The sequence below is a fragment of the Diceros bicornis genome, chromosome 12 (genome assembly GCF_020826845.1).
Source record: "Diceros bicornis minor isolate mBicDic1 chromosome 12, mDicBic1.mat.cur, whole genome shotgun sequence".
Classification (NCBI taxonomy): domain Eukaryota; kingdom Metazoa; phylum Chordata; class Mammalia; order Perissodactyla; family Rhinocerotidae; genus Diceros; species Diceros bicornis.
In genome coordinates this window covers 62,420,063-62,440,288 of record NC_080751.1, presented here as the reverse complement: position 1 = coordinate 62,440,288, position 20,226 = coordinate 62,420,063, and positions in this window count along the sequence as shown.

Below are 20,226 nucleotides of genomic sequence, written 5' to 3'. Positions count from 1 at the left end.
TGCCTGTATTCCATATGGTGAAGAGTCATTGTCATTAGAGGCGGTGTCATGCTGCCATGGACAAAGCACTGGGAAAAAATCAGGAGACCTGGGGTCCATCCCTGGCTAAGCTGCCAAATCTCTCATGTTGTAACAGCCAAGATGCTCTGCACTCACCCATCCTGTGGGTCAGAAAGATAGATTTCCAAGTCTGCTTCATTTGGAAATAACACATTGTTACTAGCAGAATACTCCAGAGGAGAAACTAAAGGAGCTGGGATGTATGTAGATAAGCCACAGTCTCTCGGTTTAATTTCAGCTGCAACATCCTGGGATTCTGGGATACCAGACATAATACTGACCATCAGTGACTCACTCAGTCTTGGTGCCCGAAGCCTCTCTTTTGCATCGCTTTTTATTATTTTCAATTCTGTTATTTTTAACCATCCTAAGTGCATTTTAATCCTATAAGCCACCTCAAATCCTTTTTTGAAGCATGTCAACTATAAAACACATCAATTAACAAGAAACTTGCTTTGATCTTAGTAAGCCATGGAATTTCAGAGCTGGAAAAAAACTCAGAAATCAAATTTTGCCTCATATGTTATAAATGTTAAGATAGAGACCCAGAGAGAGAAAAGGATATGCCCAAAATCACACAGATAGTTGGAGGCAGAGCCAGGAAGAGACCTTGTGGCTGGAAGTCCGTTGCTGTCTTTATTATTGTATAATGTGTGTCTGCATCTCTGTTTCTCCAGCTATAAAATGTAAACAATAATATTGTGGTCTTGCACATTGTACATCAATGCTGTGTAAGAAAAACTTTGCTATAATTATTTCATATGGTTTCCCAAAACTTTAATAACTAAATAACATTCTTCCTGAAAAGTCATAGAAAGATTCTTGGGAACCTAAGAACACTGAGTAACCTTTATTTGTGCCACCAAACCAATGTGCTTTGACCTGGGCTATTCAGACGTGTGATTTGTACACTGCATAAAGCTGTCCAGTTAAGGGGCCCATGAAAGCCTGTATAGACCAGCTGCAGACTAGTTTTGAAGCCACACCCTTCTAGGTGGAGACTGCAGAGACATAAAAAATACTCAGTCACAGATAACTCAAAAACTTGTTCCTCTTACATTTTGGAGGCAGGCAGAAATACTTGGGGCTATGCATTGGAGGGGCCTCAGAAAACAAACTACACCTCACTGATGTAGCAGTGGTTAATACTACAACAGAGAGGCACTTTCGCTCCCTGATTAAGAACATGGGCCAAGAAATCAAAACACTGAGATTTAAATTCTAATGTGGCCACTTACCAACTCTGTGATCATGAGCAAGTCACATGACCTCTTAGCTCAGGTTCCCCATCTATAAAATAGGAACAAAAATAGTATCTACCTCATAGGGTGATCAGGAAAACTAAATTAGTTAATAATGTAAATTGCTTAAAACACTGACTATTGCATGGTAAGTACCCATTAAATGCTAGCTCTTATTCCATTATTGCAAGCAAAGAATGCTAGTTTAGTGGCGGAGTTTGTAAATCTTCCTGCAACCTGAGTCACCAGACACAAATCTCAGGCTATCATGTCCCAAGTCCTTCACATAGTTGACAGTTTAGAGATTTAACAAATGTTCTATTTTCCAAAGCCAATTTCTAAAGGACACAACAGAAACTTTCTGTTCTTCTTTGAATATTTACAGAGAAGGGTACAGGCAAAGAAAAGCTTCAAGAACCTGAGGACAACAAAAGTAACCAGTTTGGCTATTTATATTAGGGAGCCTCACCCACAATGAAAACATCCCATGAGGAACAGCTTAAGCACCAAGACACCACTACTGACCCTTTTGGCAGTGGCCAGCCTGCTTCTCAGCCATACCTGAACCCCATTGTATCCCTGGCTCTGCCACCATCCTCATCATGTGACCCTGTACAAATCCCCAGACCTCTGGGGTCCTCAGTTTCTCCATCAATAAAAAGAGAGGTGGGTCTAAATGATCTCTATGTCTCTTCCTGCTTCACTTTTTTCAATTATGCTAGTTGCTACTCTTTCCCCAATGTGAAGAAATCCTCACCAACTGCTAGAGAAATTGATGCATAGCAATTGAGAGATGTTAAGCAGTTTGTGCAAAATACCCCAGAAATTACATCAAAATTATTTAACATACAATGATAGAGACTCAAAGTACACCCACACAATATGAGAAATGGAAACTTTAAAATTCTCAATCAGTCCATTGGAGGTGGTCAAGCAGGTCCCTCCAGGCCATGAGTGGGCTTGGACACATTCCAGCCAGACCTTTCCCCAGCTCTCCACTCTCTCCATTTTGTATCATAAAAATTGTTCACACTTCCCCAGGTAGAGAATGAGGTTCTGTTTCTGCAGGTCTCTACAGATTACCAAAGACTGGCCCAATCAAGTGCAAACGTGGCAGTGCTCAAGACCAATTGGGTGTGGCAAGATATCTGTCACTCACCAAAACAATGCTCAGACCTGGCCAAAGCTGGAGTACCCCAAGAAGTTAAAGAATTCCTCATAGCTGGGGTGAGATCTTTTTAAAGAAATTCCAGAAGACTCACTATTATTGTTGTAAATTACATAGGGTGGTTCTGTAGGGAAGTACTTCTCTTAAAGAAAACCCAAAGTAAAATTCACCAGCACCAAACATAGAGCTTAACAATAGAAATGCAGGTTCCTTGAATGAATACATTCATTTATTTAGATATTTGGGCCCCTCAGTTTACAAAGGAACTTACCACCAGGTTCTGTTGAAGGACCTTCTGGGTATACTTATGTTGGTCTACGTTCTGTGCTGGTTTTCTGTGTTTGCCATGTCTCCCAATAGTTTTCTGCCCTTCTCCTTGCTCTGTGTCCTGGAGCTTCCATTTTATTTTGGTCAATGGGAGGCACCAGGAGGAAAATAAAGGGCAGGAAGAAAGAGAGGTTGGGATATATACCTCACCCCGCATTGGATTCCCATCCTCACCTCATCTTAGGTCTGGCTTTAGCTGCTTTCAGCCCTGGCTCCTGTGCTACAGCCTGACTTCCAGGACTCCAAGTCTCATAGGTCCAGTAACATTCCTGGGATATATTTTATGAAGCCACATTAACCTAACACATCATGGTATTTTATAGTGTGGCAGAGTAATGGAGGGGTGTCAAACCTTAGAACATACAAGGGCTCAAAGCAAACATCTATCCTCCCACCAAGATCATAATGGCTTCTGGGTCTGAGGCAGAAACATGGAGGCGATATACCCCTTTCTTCTACCCTTGAGGTTCTCTGAGTTGACCACTGTCTCTCTTCTTTGCAGAAACCAGAAGAGGCATAGACATTCATTCTGTCATTCCCAAATACACAGGAAACATGTTCAGTTTCCCAACTCAGAGGACTTTGCAGCAAAAGATGAACTCTTCCTTTCCCATCCATAACAGACTCAGGGGGGTTGACCAAATCTCTTAGGGCGTCTATTAGAATCTCTGATGTGGGCTGCTGATAATTCTGCCTTTATACGAGTATAATCCTTTGCTGTTTATCCATTCATCGAACAAATATCTATTGTGTCTAGTTTATGCCAGCTACACATAGAAACACTGAGGATATGGTAATTAAGAAGACATCTAATTCAAATTAAAAGTTAAATTTAAAAGTAGACCCATAAATAATTTCAGAAAGTGAGAACTGCTCCCAAGAAAAGAAAGCAGAGAAATGGTCTAGAGAGTGACTGAGGGCAGAGTAGTGCTGATTCAGAAAAGCTGGTCAGGGGAGATGTCGCTGAGAAGAAACTTGTCACATCTAAAGTGTCATACCTTACCCCACGGTGTGAATCTTGTCAGCACCCTCTCCCCCTCACCCAGCACCCACCTCACACACACACCACACACTTCAGTCACGCCCAGTCAAGCTGCTTCATGAGCCCATGGGTCGTGCCACACTTCTATACCTTTGTTTGGACAGAATCATCTCTTTAGACTGCCCTTCCCATGCCCATCCGTATCTCCCTGACCGACAGCTCCTCATCTTCCACGTGAAGAGGTCAAACATCTCTTCACGTAAGTTTGTCCTGATCCATTATCTCTGCCTCCACTGCACTTTTCTCTCAGCTTTCACTGAACCCCGCACACGTATACACCTACTAAATGACTTTTAACACTTTATCACATTTCTCACATTGTATTAGAATTACTGCTTTGATCATCTGTCGTCTCCTTAGGCTGCAAGCCCCACTTCACGTGCCTGGAATCTCTTACTGCGTTTGGCCCACAATACACTGCAACAAAGCAAACCGTGAACCTCACAAAGGTTTAGATGGTATTTATTCTGATTTTACAAATGAGGAAACAGAGTCTCAGAGAGGTGAACTCACTTACAGAAGGTCACACAGCTAGTAAATGGTTGAAGCTGGAATTTAAAACTGGGCATTCTGAAGCCAAATCCTACAAGGAGAGGGTTAGCATCCAGCTAATTAGGGCAAAAGAAGGAAATCTGGGCCTGAAAAACCAGAATCACTGGCAGCCCCTGCACAGGTGTCATTTTGAGCCTCCACAGATCTCTCCCTGAGCCCCTTTCCCCGCTGGCCAGAAACTGAAGCTTATCTGTGGTATTTAAAGGTCCAAGAAATTGGGCAAAGTTTCATGATGGGGATGGAAAATGTTGTCTGCTCTGTCAAATTTCAAAATCTTGCAGTAGTTGTCTCATTTTTTTTTAAATGTCCTTCATTCTAAAAATATACTCCCCACTCCCCCTCCAAGAAATTCCCTTTTGTCATTTAAATAGTCAAAGAAAACCCTGAAGAGATCAAAAAGTGGCAATTCAGGGTGAGCAGACCAAGGTGGCCCCCGCAACTTGGATCTCAGAATTCTCTAAGCCCACAGAGGCAAAGCCGCCAGCTGAAGCAGCTGACGTTTATTTTAAAAGCCATTCTTCGGCCACTGCAGGGAACCTAGCCTTCCCAGAAGGTGAACACTCTCCCTGGAAAATCCAGGTGCCTGTGGGGATTTCAGGTGAGAATCCCAGCCTCTTCCATGTCCCATCACCGCCTGTCCCCACAAGAAGGCAGGACCCTCCTCTCATTTCATAGCTCTACCACCCCCAGACCCAGATTCCCCCTGAAATCATCCCTGACAACTGCAGGCTCCATTGATCCATCCCATCTTTTGCATTGTTGTTTCACTTGTCTCTTTTCAAGACTGATCCATTGGAGGGCAGGTCCATGCCTCACACCTATGCACTGCCCACAATGTTTCACACAGTGCTCTGTACACAGTGGGTGCTTAATAAATGAGGTCAATGGATTGATCCTCCACGTCTGCACACACAGAGCTATGAGCGGTCCACACGCAACACAAGCTGCTCCAATTCTGAGATCAACAGTCCAGACACAGAGCTTTGCGCATCCTAATGTCGTATTCTAAGGGGGCACCACCTGGAAGGAGTGAAGCATTTTCCCAAAACTCCTGTCTGGGCCAGCAGTGAGGAAGGGCCTGGTTATTTGGAAAATGAGCCCCTAAAGCATGCCCCATGTAGAGGTGCGTGTGTGTGTGTGTGTGTGTGTGTGTACGTGTGTCATGGCACTGACACAAGCCAGAGCCTTCACTTCTGACTACTCTTTCATCCAGGGCACACTACAGACTTGGCTTTAGAATGGACAGGGCTGAGCTGGGCCACAGGAGAACTGGGCCCCATTTCTCTCCCACAGATGCCTGGGTAAAAGACAGAGAAGGATGGTGCTTTTTCTAAGGACAACTTTGTTCAAACAAGAAATTGTCTTATAATTTGGAATTCACTTTCCTGAAGGTTGGCCTGTATTTCAGACAGTGTCTGCTCAAAAGGGAAGGAACAATTGAACAATGAATGGGTCAACTATACTGTAAGAACTTGTCCATGATACAGGCATAAAGATTCTTTCAAGAAATAAACTATAAACTATACACTGGGCCTCTGGCAGTCTCTAGTGGGTCTTAATCATGTCAATTGTGACAGCAAAAGCAGAATGAAAAGGTCCCTGAGCTGTAGTTAAACTATAAAGCCAGACTTTCCACTCACCCTCCTGAGTCTTCCTGGGTAACGTGCCCAAGAAGATCATAGGCAGGTCAGGAAAGAAGGGAGAAAAGAGTCAGTTCACACACCTGTGTCATCAAAAGTGGACTAGTGTCCGCTGGTCCCTTCTCATTGTCCCAGGTGGATTAACAAAGGGCCATGGACATAAAAGCCAGGAAGCACAGGCCTCCTGATAGTAAGATAACCCCACCACTCCCATTGTCTTTAGAGAGTGCACTCAGAGCCATATCTCCAGGCCATATCTCCAGGGCAGGACACATCACCCTGTTTCAGCCATGCTTTTGCAGAGATTTCCTGCCCAGAAAGGACTGCCCAGTGAGTCTTATCTGAGGAGCTAAGTGGCCCACTGGACCCCAGGTGAACACAATGGTACTAATGAGACAGATCCATGGGTACTTAACAGTTCAAGGTAAAATTTATCCCCAGGGTGACAAGAAACTTTCAGATTTTATTGTTGGGGCACCTAGTGATGGACACCCCAAGAGTACAAACTGATGACATCCACGCATGAGCACATGCATAGAGGCCCAGGAGAAAAATTGGGCTTGGCTGTGAGGCCACAACTCTTCTAGACAATGCCTTTACCTGTGCTTCCTCATAAAGTTCTTTTCTTCTACTGTGGCCTCAGCTAAGCCAGAGGGTAAGCTATTGAAAACACACACACACACACACACACACACACACACACACACACACTGATACTCACACAGACATGGAGGGAAGGAGAGAGAGCGAGAGAAAACATATATCTAGTGTAGGCAAATCCTTATAGCCTCCATTCCGAATGTGTCTGGTTTATGGGTCTGTCAGTGAGACAGAAGGGGAAGAGGAGGCAGTGGAATCATAGCAGTATCAATGAGGTCAGATCAGAAAGAATGGGCCCAAAGCCTTCGGGGGATCCCCGAAGGGAAGCAATGGGCCACGGAGAGCTTTCGCTTCCTCTGGGAAACCTACTCAAGAAGCAGAGGCACCATTTGCAGTTCTTTGCTGCCCTCTGTGCTGAGATTCTTGGCAAAGGGACCACCTATTATTGAGGGGGCTTCCATGTGACAAATGGAATTCTTAAGAAATGCCATGGTGGAGATGGCCTGCACCCTTCTAAGCCCAGGCTGGAGGACAGGGTGGTGGATACCCTTGGGTGCAGCCTGGTCTCAAAAATATTTAAGAATAATTGCTATTTTTGGAAGATGATAAAAATTGATATCAGTCACAGAGGAATGACTGCAAAGTAATTCATCTGAAAAGGTCTGAGCTAGGGGCCTTTACTCTGTCTTTAATGCAAAGCATATGATTTAGTTTGGAAAAATGAGGAAAGGTTCTAAATATATATCAAGACATTATAGTGAGGCATGGCTGAAAAGAATCATCATTCACTGCAGCCTCTATAAGGCCTGGCCCATGCTAAGTCAATGCATACTCCATTGCCGTGAGTCACCCTCCAACCTCCTCCTCTCTTGGGGGCACCTAGCCATGGACTGCAGAATGGCCCTGACTAGGAACACATGCCACACCAACTTCTCATCTGTCTCCTATTCCCTTATCAGTGCCAACAACCACCTGTATCCTTTTGCAAATCTCTAATATCTAGATCTATCAGTTCTTCCCACCTACCTCAATTCAGTGCAGCCATTAGATCACCACCCTCTTGTTTCCTACCTTCCTGGAAAAATTGGACCTTCAGTGACTACTCAACAACAAGAAAGACCAAATAAAAATGTTTCATCTTCAAAATGCTGCTTTGTTATGCATTTCATGGAAGATCTTGGCAAGAAGCTCGTTGTAGTTGAGTAATGTCATTTTCTCAACCCAAGACAATTGCAAAAACTGTGAGGTATTGAAAAAAAACTATTGCTGAGAGCATGTCCATAACACTGGGTAACACTTGGAAAAGTAGACACTGGAGGACTGCTTCTTGGGCAGACTCCCATTCTGTCCTCCATATAGAGTGGTCTAATCCACACATATAGAGTGGTCTAATTCACACATACAGAGTGGTCTAATTCAGACCTAGGATGGGAAAGTCAAACACTAACTAGTAACATATCCTGCTGACGAGTGAACTAGCTCTGGCAATATGAGTACTAGAGCTCCTTATCTCAAGAAAAATCAAGACAAAGTTAGGCCCTAGGGCCAGACTTACTCATCCTCTCTAATGGATCTGAGCTCCATTTGGGAGGTATTACTCTGCTATGCTTCCAAGGCTCACTTCACATTGTACAAAGGGTGTTGAATTATTCCTTCGGGAGAGGTGACTGGAGAAACCAAGTCCTCACACCCTCCCCATGACTACAGATGACCATATGATTTAGCTATTGTGGTTGGCATTATGTAGCATCCATTGGCAAAGAAAAATCCCCATTTCTTTCATGTGAAGGTGATTGATATCTAATTGGGAATCAGAATTGCAAGTAAGTCTCATTGACCCTAGACTCCCACCAACTGAGTTAATCTAGCCCAGATCCATAGAGAACCCAAATGCAGAATGAAGTAGGACTCCAGATTTAATTTGCTTTATTTTGCCAAAAGAATAGTATGATAAGTTCTGTTGCCAATGGCACAATCTGCAATACTACAGTAAAATAAAAATCAATGCCTCTTGGTCCTAGACATAACGACAATACTTTTATGGATCCAAATTCTGAAAGCTATGATAGTGAACATCTTGTTCGTGTTGATTTTGGCAACTTCCAAAGATGCTGTGTATATCTTCTGCCACCCACTAAATCTCCCACCCTTGCCACTTCGTCAGTGACTCCAAATTTATAAAGAAAATCTGCATAACAAAAATTCCCACTCCTCATAAAACTTAGATCTCTACACATAGGAATGTTTTCTGGAAAAAGCACTTGCAAATGAAAGTTCTAAAAACTATTTAAACAAGGATTGTCTCATTGTTTGGGTACCAAATAAAGAATAATTGTGTATCATACTGAATAATTTTCATGCTTCGTGCTCCATATACAACAGTCAAAGAGATCCAACTCCTATGTAAGCACCTTGAGGGACCAGGGTTTAATTAACTGTGTAGTCCCAGAAACCATCAGCATTGCTGGAACATGGGAGAAAATAAATATTTGTTGAAAGACTAAATGTCAGACTTAGCCACATTGGGGGTCATATAACAAATCTTGTGTGCCAACTTTTGGGTAGAATTAACCCCCACACCCCATTCTCTCTTTCCCTCTCCCTCTCTCAATATCTATACACACACACACACACACACACACACACACACACACACACACACACGATCATCTTATCTAGGCTATTACATGCAAAGAAAAACAAATAAAAGATATGGTATTATATTTGGAAATTTTAATTTAGAAAGGTCAAGAAAGACCCAAGATTCTCATTCTGGTATTCACTCAAATACATCTGGGGTAGGTAAAAGTGAAAGTACACAGTGCTATAAAGCATCCTTTGGTTACAACGTAAAACATCAAATTAACTTTAAAAATTGGAGATTGGAAAGATATATTCAATTCTTTGCTTTTGTTCTACCTGTTTTTTGTTTATTTGTTGTTGTTGTTGTTTAGCATATTAAAACATAAAATAAGCCTGTTTAAGCTCTCATGTTTTGCCATAGAGAAAGTATAGAGGTAGGCAAGATGACTTCAGGAGAAATCCCACTCACCCACAGACACCATACACTCTCAAACCCAAAGCCCTAGTTCTCAAACTGATTAGCGGACGCTGGCTTGTTGAAGACTAGACCCAATGATCATTTTCATCTATATGGCTCACTGGTTTTATGAGTTCTTTGTACCTGTAAAAGTCTTGAATTCCTTTGCAAACTGCAAAAACATATTTCCTCTTTGTGGGTTACCAACCATTCAAACCAAAGGCCATGGTGAAATATTCTTGCTCTGTGCCTCCAAGTAACTGACGGCTACCACTCCACTGACATGAAGACAGTCAGGCATTAATAAAGTAGAGTTTCTCTGTTAAAGAGAAAGACACATGCAGTTTGAACCTTTCTGATCTTGGAAATCACTGTTTGCTGATGAATTGCCTTAATGACCAAAAACACCAGTCAATATCCACCAAAGATTCAGCAAATCTTATTTTATAGGATAGAAACATGATTTATTTATACATTCAGATTTTCCAATTTACATTAAAAAGGATAATGTTAAGAATAATGCCCAACATTTCTATAGGATGTTAGAATGTGCAAAGCTTCTCGCCTTCCATGACTCCTTTGGACATCCCCTACATCTATCCTGCAAGGCAGGCAAGACAGGTTCAGATGTGATTTGCCTGTACCTTAGAAGGAAGGGTAACAGGAGTTAAAATGGGATTCTTCCTAATAACACATTATAAAATGAGATGGTAGCCCACCCATGCAGGACTTGCAAAGGAAATACTTCAGAAATCATATTTGCAATCCTTAGTCCAACATCCACTCAGAAAAACTCTAGGGTTAAAGAAACTTAGAAGAAAGGATTTCTTTGGCAAGAATGCTAAGCATTAGCACCTCCCCTACACACTTTCCATGAGAAAAGGAAAGAGGATGCATCCCTTTTACCTGGGGAAGGTTTCTGGATTACAGTTTGGAGAGCTTGATCTGGGGTCTAAAGGCACAGAGACTGGTGCTGGTTCCAAGCTTCAAGAAACCCAAAAGACAGAGGCAGTGGTGGGCTCACTACCCTAAAAGCAGAGAGAGGAGAGACAGCTGCACTGAAATGGCCTGGGTTTGGAGATTCCCTTGAGTTCCCTATGGACCCTGTAGAAAGATACAAGAATACATCCTGTTATGAAAAATTCTGTCCAAGAAGTCTTCCTGGGAGCTGGGTAAGAAGGAAAGGCTAGACATTGACATCTAGAGTAGTAAGTGGTCAATTTGAAGAAGCAACAACTGTGTTAAGGGAACAGCAGTTGATGCCCCCAGTACAGGAGTATCTCCAAGAACCCACAAAAACTCTCCGTAAGAGAAAGATTCAGCTTCAAGCTTCCACTAAACCCAGAGGGCAACAATATTTGATCACGACTGGCCCCATCAAGCAGTACCTCCCTTGTTCTCTAACCCTCCCCCACAAACCCTTTTCACGTAGAGGATCCAGAGCAGGCTAGGGGCAGGCATTGGGGGAGGAAGAGCAATACAAGATGGAAAGCAGAGAAGACCACCATAGCCCCCACCTCCAATTTCAGGCTTCCCTGCCTGAGGTATTATTGAGCTGGGGAAGGGGAGAAGCTTCAATGTAAAATGAAATTCAAAGTTTGGATATTATATTGGACTGAACAAATTAATTACTAAAATAAGATTATTTTTGTGATTGAAATTGATCAGAGGACTTTCATTATCTGAGAGTGACTGGAAAAGTTAAGAGAGCTGCCCAATATTTCACTGAGACACAAGGAAAAATTAGCCCACTGAGTTAGCTTAAAGAGGCAGTGAGGGAAAATAAGAATTTTTTAATGTTTGCACCATATGGAGCTCCACTCTTTCAACATACCTGTTACAGCAAAGCATGTATCCAGCCCCAGATGTGTCTATGCACAGTTCTTATGCTCTCAGCCAACCACAATCCCAGACATTTATACGGCGCTTACCACCTCCAAGTGGGCTTCTATGCACTTTACTCATATTTAATTATTTAATCCTCATAACAACCCTAGGAGTAGGCAATAATTATTTTTCCCACTTCGTAGATGATAAAATTGAGGCACAGAGAGGACCTTGTCCAAGGTCAGCTAACAAGTAAATGGCAGGTCCAGGATACAAACCCAGGCATTTTGGCTCCAGAATCCAGGCTCTCAAGCACTGTACCTGCTGCCTGGTTAGGTTGTATTATTTAATGAGCAGAGTGTGAGCACTCGAGCCAAGTCTCAAAGTTTCTTGAGACTAACAACAGTCAGAAACCATTATTACTTCTGGGCATAAAAAGCCAAAAAGAAGGAGTTCCTACAACCCAGTTAGATCTGTAGATATAAGAGAAGCACCACCATACTCTCTCAACTGGATTACTGTAATAGACTCTTGACTTACCTCCTTTTTCTGTACTTGACCCCACGAGAGTATTCTCAATACATCACTCAGAGATATCCTTTTCAAACATTGGTCAGATCAAGTCACTGCTCTGCTCAAAACTCCTCAATGGCTCCCCATTTTACTTCCTGGTCTCGTTGGTTTCTTTGAGCATCCCAAGCACACTCCCACCTTCACCTTTAAGCTGGCCATTCCCTTTGCCTGGAATACTATTCCTACAGATAACCCCATGGCTAACTCCATCATATCCTCCAAGTCTTTGCTCAAATATAATGAACCTGTTTAAAATTCTACCTCCCTATTTACCCTCTGACACTCCTGATCTCTCCTGTTTACTCTACTATCTCTTTTCACGATGTTTCATATTCTTGCAGCTTATGATTTCTTATTACTTAATTATGCCTATTGTTTATTTTCTATCTGCCCTTTATCCCCAGAATGTAAGCTCTTTAAGGGCAGTGATTTATCTGTTTTGTTCATGGATGTAGTCCAAACACCTAGAAAAGTGTCTCACACATAGTAATTGCTCATTATATAATTATGAAAAGAATAAATAAATGAATAAATGAATGAACCCATCCTTGAGTAATTTTCATTCCTTCTCAGATTCAGTTGCAAGGCCATCATGATATCCTGAAACCTATGGCCTAAATTATAAAGTTAACTACCACTATAACAGCTTATATAAACTAGTAGGGGAAAAGGTAAATGGAAAGAAAAGAAAAACTGTTTATGTATAAAAAGATACAAAAAGAGAAAGGAAGAAAATGTAGATGGTTATTATGGTTCTTGTTTATGGTCTCAAGGTCATAGTCGGTATTTATAACTTCTTTCCTCCATTGCTCATTCTATATTCACTTTTCCCTCAGCCAGAAATTCACCTAGTTCGTGTTTCTTACCTGACAGGTTGACTTAAACTTTATTCATAAGGAGCCTGAGGTCTTGTTGGTCAGACTAATACGAAGTGGCTGTAGTCTCCCACTGTCATTTTAGCACCCAAAATGTATGGAAGTATTAATATATCCTCCACAAATTTCCCTGTGATACAGACTTGCCCCATTGTGTAGCAGCAAACTTAATTCCTCTTTATGAACAGGCTCAAACATCCCAGTCAACCCAGTAACACACTTTTTTGCCTGCTCAATCAGTAGCAAAACAAAAACTCAATCAATCAGATGTCCATCTGATATTCTAATTCAGTGGAACTATTGTTATGCCTCCTTTTGAAAGCATGTTACCGTTAGGTACTAAAACCTTTAAACCAGTAGAGTCCAACTGCGTTTTTAGTTATAATAATGAGCAGTGTTACTTCTACTGCTTTCCCTTGATTATGGCAAAAAAGAACGCTATATATTGGTAACTCGTTCAGAGCACATACTGCATCCAGTAGAACAGCAACCAAACTGGCAGGTGTTGTCTCCCAGCTGGCACTGCAACCGAGTCTTCAAAATTCTTTCCCTTCGTTCTATAATGCCAATTGTTTCTGGATGATGGCATACATGATAAGACCAGTGAATCCCACGAATGTCGTCCTTTGTCTTCTTCTATGAGAAAAGGAGATTTTGATCAGAAGCGACGTACCACTGTACTCCCTGGGCGTGATTAGTCATTCAGTAAGTCCATAGATAGTGGTGATAGCAGAAGCATGGTGAGAAGAGAAGACAATCCATACCTCGACAAACTCTCTATTCCACTGAAGACAATTTGTTTCCCTTTCGATGACCGAATGGGTTTCACACTATTGAACTGTCACTGATGGCTAGCTAGCTGCCTTTCAAAGCACAGTCTACAGTATTATGACATGGTGGGTGCTCAGCATTAATATCTACTGCTGGTAGATTGGGCGCTTAGAAGTGGCAATAGCCAAATCAGCCTTGATAAGGGGAAGTGGTGGTGTTAAACTCATGCAAAATCACTGTCACAACCATCATGCCCACTCTGTTCATGAATCCACCATGCCAGCACTGCAGAGCCAGGGAAAGAGGTTGACTAAAGCCTACGGATTGGATCACTTGTCCATTTGATTATTAATATTCCTCTCTGCAGAGGGGACATTTGTGAGTATATTATCTTGAGATTCAGATATCCCCATATTCTGGATCCATTCTGAGAGGTACATTCATATAATTCTCCCCCAAATTTCTTTGACATGAATTCTCCCTCCTAATCAGAAAAAACAAAAGCCATAAACAATGGAATAATATAATTAAATGCTCAAAAAAAACCCTATCAACCTAGAATTCTATATCCAGTGAAAATATTATTTCAAAAATGAAAGTGAATGGGGCCGGCCCGGTGGCGCAAGCGGTTAAGTGCGCGCGCTCCACTGCGGCGGCCCGGGGTTCACTGGTTCGGATCCCGGGCGCGCACCGACGCACTGCTTGGTAAGCCATGCTGTGGCGGCGTCCCATATAAAGTGGAGGAAGATGGGCACCGATGTTAGCCCAGGGCCGTCTTCCTCACCAAAAAAAAAAAAAAAAAAAAAAAAAGAGGAGGATTGGCAGATGTTAGCTCAGGGCTGATCTCCTCACAACAAAAAAAAGAAAAAAAAAATGAAAGTGAAATAAAAACATTTTTTGGCAAATAAAACCTGACAGAAACTAGAAAAAGAAGAGAAAATTAAACACAAAAAAAGTAGAAGAGAGAAATAATAAATATGAACAGAAATCAATTAAATAGAAAACATGTAAATATTAGAAAAATCAACAAAACCAAAAATTGATAAATCTCTAGCCAGAATGATCAAGAATAAAATAGAAAGAACACAAACTTACTAACATTCAGGAATCAAAGGGGAAACACCACAAATATTCTACAGACTTTAAAAAGATAAGGGATATTCTGGTTTCTGTTCAGATCATATAAATATTTTGCCTTTTACTAAAAAGATAAGGGAATATTACAAATAATTTTTCCAATAAATTCTACAAAATAGTGAAAATAAACATATTCATTTTAAAGTACAACTTTCCAAAATAGAGCAGGAAGAAATAGAAAATCAGAAGACTTACATATATTAAAGAAATTAAATTCTTAATTACAAGAATTTTCAGGCCCAGATGGCTTCACTGGTAAATTCTACCAAACATCTAAGGAAGAAATAACACTAATCTTGAACAAATTATTTAGAGGATAAAGGAAGGAGAAACACTACCCAACCTATTTTATGAGGCCAGCAGAACTCTATATCAAAAACTTTATAAAGACTTCACAAGAAAAGAAAATTACCAATATTCCTTGTAAACGTATATTGAGAATCTTAAATAAATTTTTATCCAAAACAATTTCGCAAAATACAATGAAGATAATAGTAATCAAATGTAGTTTATGCAGAAATACAAGGGTAGATTAACATTTGTAAACATATCAGTGTCATTCACCAATTCACAGATAAAAGGAGAAACATTTGATCATCTCAATAGATCAGAGAAAACATTTAATTAACTTTAATACCAGTTCATATTAGAAAAAAATTAGCAATCTTGGAATAGAAGGAAATGGGTATCTATAAAAGGCATCTTCAAAAATCTTATAACTAACATCACACTTACTGATGAAATAGTCAGCATTTTCCTCCTAAGGTCAGGAACATGGCAAGATAGCCACTCTCACCACTTCTATTCAACATTGTACTGGAGATTCTAATCAATGCTAAAAGATAAGAAAAAAAAAATACGTCAAAAAGGAAGAACAAAAATTTTCTTTATTTTCAAACAACATGACACATATGAAGAAAATCCTACAGAAATCTAGAAAAATCTACTAGGACTAATTAGTAAATTCAGCCAAGTTGAAAATGTAAGGTCACTATACAAAAGTCAATTACATGTCTATACGTAGCAGCAAACAACTGGAAAATAAAAAAATTAAAAGATATACCATTTATAATAATAGTAAAAACTCCAAATATCTAGTGGCTACCCTATAAAGCTCAACTGCCCAGCAACTGTTGACTACATTTCATGATGTAGCCTCCAGGACACATGAATCTGGGACTCTTGGGCTGGGGCTGGGCTACCCCACATATCCACTGTAGAGAACCAAATCTGGGATGAAAGGAAGAGCAATCAACAGAAAACTATCCCAGCTTGGCTCCTCAGAAGAAGGGACACTATGTACATGTACTTGTACATGTACACTATGTACTTTTTCCACTATTCTGGAAAAAGACACACTATGTACAGGGAACCCTCCTGGGCTAGGACTAAAGGTCATGTCCTTCCACAGAGGCTAGCCTGATCTCATAGTCACATTCCCTTCTCCCAAAGGGGGAGGTAAGGCATGGATCCTTCTATAAGTGACTAGTTGACCAGCTATTCAAAGCCCTGTGTGCTGAGAGTCCCCAAACCTTACAGTCGTGTGAGTTTAAAAGACGGAGAGAAGAAACTTGAAGAGTGTGCTTCCCTCTGGGGATGCAGCTTATAATGATCTGGAAAGTCAGCAGACTTCAGACAAAGCCAAGAAAGGCAGGATGGCCTCACAATTGCCTTCTCTTGACACCCTCACCTGATTCTCCTTGAATTTCATTGTTTCATAACTCCCAAAGTTGTTTTATTTGAACTCAACCATTATTGATTACGTGCCTTCTCTATAAGAGACCCTGTTTTTAAAAAAGCATCTAAGTGGAGTCAGATCTCCAAGTTCTAGCTTCAGCTCTGGCACTAACATGCCATATTACTTTGTGGGCGAGTCTCTTTCTCTCTGCCTCCCTCCTTCAGTTTCCTGTACATAAAATCAGAGCACTGAATGAGATGACCTCTAAGACCATCACAGCTCTAATGCATTATATACCATGTGTGGAGTCTGGAAGAATTTAAATGTGACTAAACCATGTAGAATTAAGTAGCCCTTGAATTTGTATAGCATTTTGTAATCTTTGCAAAATTCTTTCACATCCATTACCTAGTTGGTTTGTATCTCCACCTTTTATTCTAAGGCTTCAGTATTATTAGCCTTACTAAACAAATGAGGAACCAGACTCAGAGAAGTTAAGTGAATTACCCCAGGTCACACAAATAGCAGGGAAGCTTGGACCAGAAGCTTGGCATCTTGATTCCCAGCCTGGTTCCCTTTCCTTGCCTCAAAAATTCTGGTGTTTGTAGTTAATAACAACACAGGAAGCTCCTGGGAAACAGTCAGGGTCCCTTCTCACTTATGTCAGGTAACAAAATTACACTGGTCTTTCTCAAAGTCCCAATGGCTGGTCTGATTAAGTGGGCTCTTCCCAGAGGGTCTTGTGAACCTCAAATAACCTTCTTTCTAAGTTTCTTTCAGTAACTCTGACCATTTGGAGAGAAAACAAATCCATACACAGAGGAATTTAAGGTGTTATTTTAACTTTGTATACCATGCATAAAAAGTTACCCTTTCAACTTGAATTTTTGAATATAAGTTGAGAAAAAAAAAGTTCTCGGCACATGTTCTCCAGGTGAATGCCCCAGGCTCTGAAGTCTAACTCCAGGACCCCCAACAGAACACCAGAGTAACCACTTCTCTATACCCTCCCCCTCTCCCACAATGGCCAGGTCCCCTCCTCTACACCACTGTATCTCACCAGCCACCTGAGAGGTTCCAGACTTTCTTTGGACAATATAAACCTAAAGCAAGAACTTTGCCCCCGAACTTACAATTTCTTCCTGACCTACTGTCTTTGTCTTGTTCACTGAAGGAAGATAATTATTACTATATTGTTTAAAGGGAAATAAAAACTAAGAACATATGCAGTCATTACAAGAGCATAGAACATCCTCATGACACAAAGTCCCAGCATGCACACACACATATACATACACACACAAATGGCCATAAACATAAATTATTGGATAGTTGTTCAGAATGTCAACAATCTCAAACCATCCAGGGCACAGCTATTTCCTGTATTAATCTAATAGAGGAAAATTCTTCTGAGAAAGAAAAGACTTAAAATATCAAAGGTCCAGTGGCAGCAGGCATCCTTCTGGGTGCCTAACCTATAAAATTTAGGCCTCATAAAATTTTCATTATATGCATTGTTATTCCTATTTACAGAATAGAAAAACTAAGCTCAGGAATGGTAAGTAATGTTGCCCAGGGATACACAACTTATAAAAGATGGATCTAGGATTTGAACTCAGAATTCTCTAGATCTACATTCCATGCTCCTTTCTCTGTTTTGTACCACATCTCCAGTGATAGGTAGCAGTCCAAACTGTATAATTCGCTCTGTTCGATTGGTGTCCTCAAGTCTTCTGCTAAATTGTCTAGCATAAAATAAGAAAGCAGCAATGAGAAGCAGCAAAAATATCTTCATATAAGCAACTAAAATACATGAGACAGAAAAAATAGAGCTAGCATTGCATATTATATTTTCTAATTTATTTTCAAATGCATCATGTCTATTGATCATCATGACACTATGAAGCAGTTGTAACTGTCCCCGCTTTCCACATGAGAAATGAAGTGATTGTCATTATACTTCAGTGCATGGGCACAATAGTCAGGGGTCTTCCAGTAGTTTCTAAACGTTTCACTCTATTACAGCTTAGAATATCAGGGCTGATCAGGAATGGTCAATTTGTATTCAATATTTGCTGATGAATAAAAGCAAGTTTTAAAGATTTCCACCAAAAATTATTAAAATATAAAAAGGTTTCTCTTTGATAAATAATCATCAATACACAGGAAAAAAATCACTTTTGGGGAAGAGTTCACTCCTTGACAATGCATATGGCCTTATATTTCTTTCCTCACATACACAGAATCAACTCTGATTTTTGTTCGTTAAACTTTTACATGAATAGCTCTACCTATTCCATTTGACATAAAATAACTGGCTATAACCACACACAGAGAGAGGAGAATTATACAGAAGCATTAATAAGATCATGTTTCCTAAACTGTTATTAAGAAAAACTCATTTGAGGACTCCAAAGTGTGTTGTCACAATCAGACCCACTGGCTCCTTGCTCAGAATTCACTTCTACTTTGCTTCATCCTGGAACCCTGACTTCTGCAAAGAAAAAAAAAGGTCAGCTAGCTACCAAGAAACAAAATGCAGGTCTTCTGGGAGCTTTGACCGCCATCCCGTGTAACCCTTGGATGGCCTGCAAATGGTACTGATAACATTTGATAATTCTATCACTAATCAGTTCCCAATATTTGCCACTGCAGTAAGAGGGAAGGTTACCGGCAAGTGAATAGTGTCCTGTGGGGCTGAGGGTGTGCCCTGCTCAATGTCAGACTTTTCAGCTGAGTGGACAATCTGGTTTAACAGTGGGATGCTGGGAGCAGGGACACGGGACGCCAAAGCTCTCCTGGTCCTGTTGGTAACTTCATTTCCCAAACGTTCATAATTAAACAGCTTTTATTGAAGTAACCAGCATGAGCTCCTTAGCTTTGTTTTTGCAAGCAGTATCGTGTTTATGGAGCCAAATATTAGAGACTTTGATACTGAATACCTCCTCGGATGTGTTAACGTTGGCAGGGTCTCTAGATTCTGAAGATGCCGGGCTGCCTCAGCACAGTCTCCCCTCCAATCTCTAGCTCATCAGCCCCCCTCGACCCACAAAGCAGCAGTTCTCCTGTAAGACTCACTTACAATATTTCTCCTGCAAGACCCAGGGAATGGTGTGCAATTGAAACAGGGTGAAATGTGATCTCAAAGTGTCTGTCAGACCAGAAGTTTTCAAAGAAAACATTTCTTAAATCTTGTGTTCACTGCTGTTTCAGCAGGCCAATTAGATTGGATGGGACTTGGAGGGAGCTGTCGCCAGTCACTGCAGCAGGAATAGCAAACAAGACTTAAAGCAAATAAACGAACCCCAAACTGGCATCCCAGGGGCCCCTGGCCAATGACCTCCTTCATTCCCTAGGCAGAATGGCCAGCCCACCCTCTGGGACCGAGGGCCAAACCACAGGTTAATCAGATGAGACATTAGTTAGCAACCTCGATTACTAGAAAGTAATTAATCAGGGAAAGTCTCCAAACAGGAGGTGAATAAATAAACAGGCAGGCACATGAGGCCCCAATTTGGCTTTAGATAAGGCTGCCATCCAGGTGTCCTGCTGGGGTAGAGCTCATCTATCTTGTTCAGTTCCTCTTAGGAAATGTGGTGACATTTCTCACATCTACCTAGAAAATGCAAAGCCAAGCGGGCTCTGAATGGGAAGAAGATGAGGGACTTTGGAAAAACTATTTGAGGCAAGGCTCC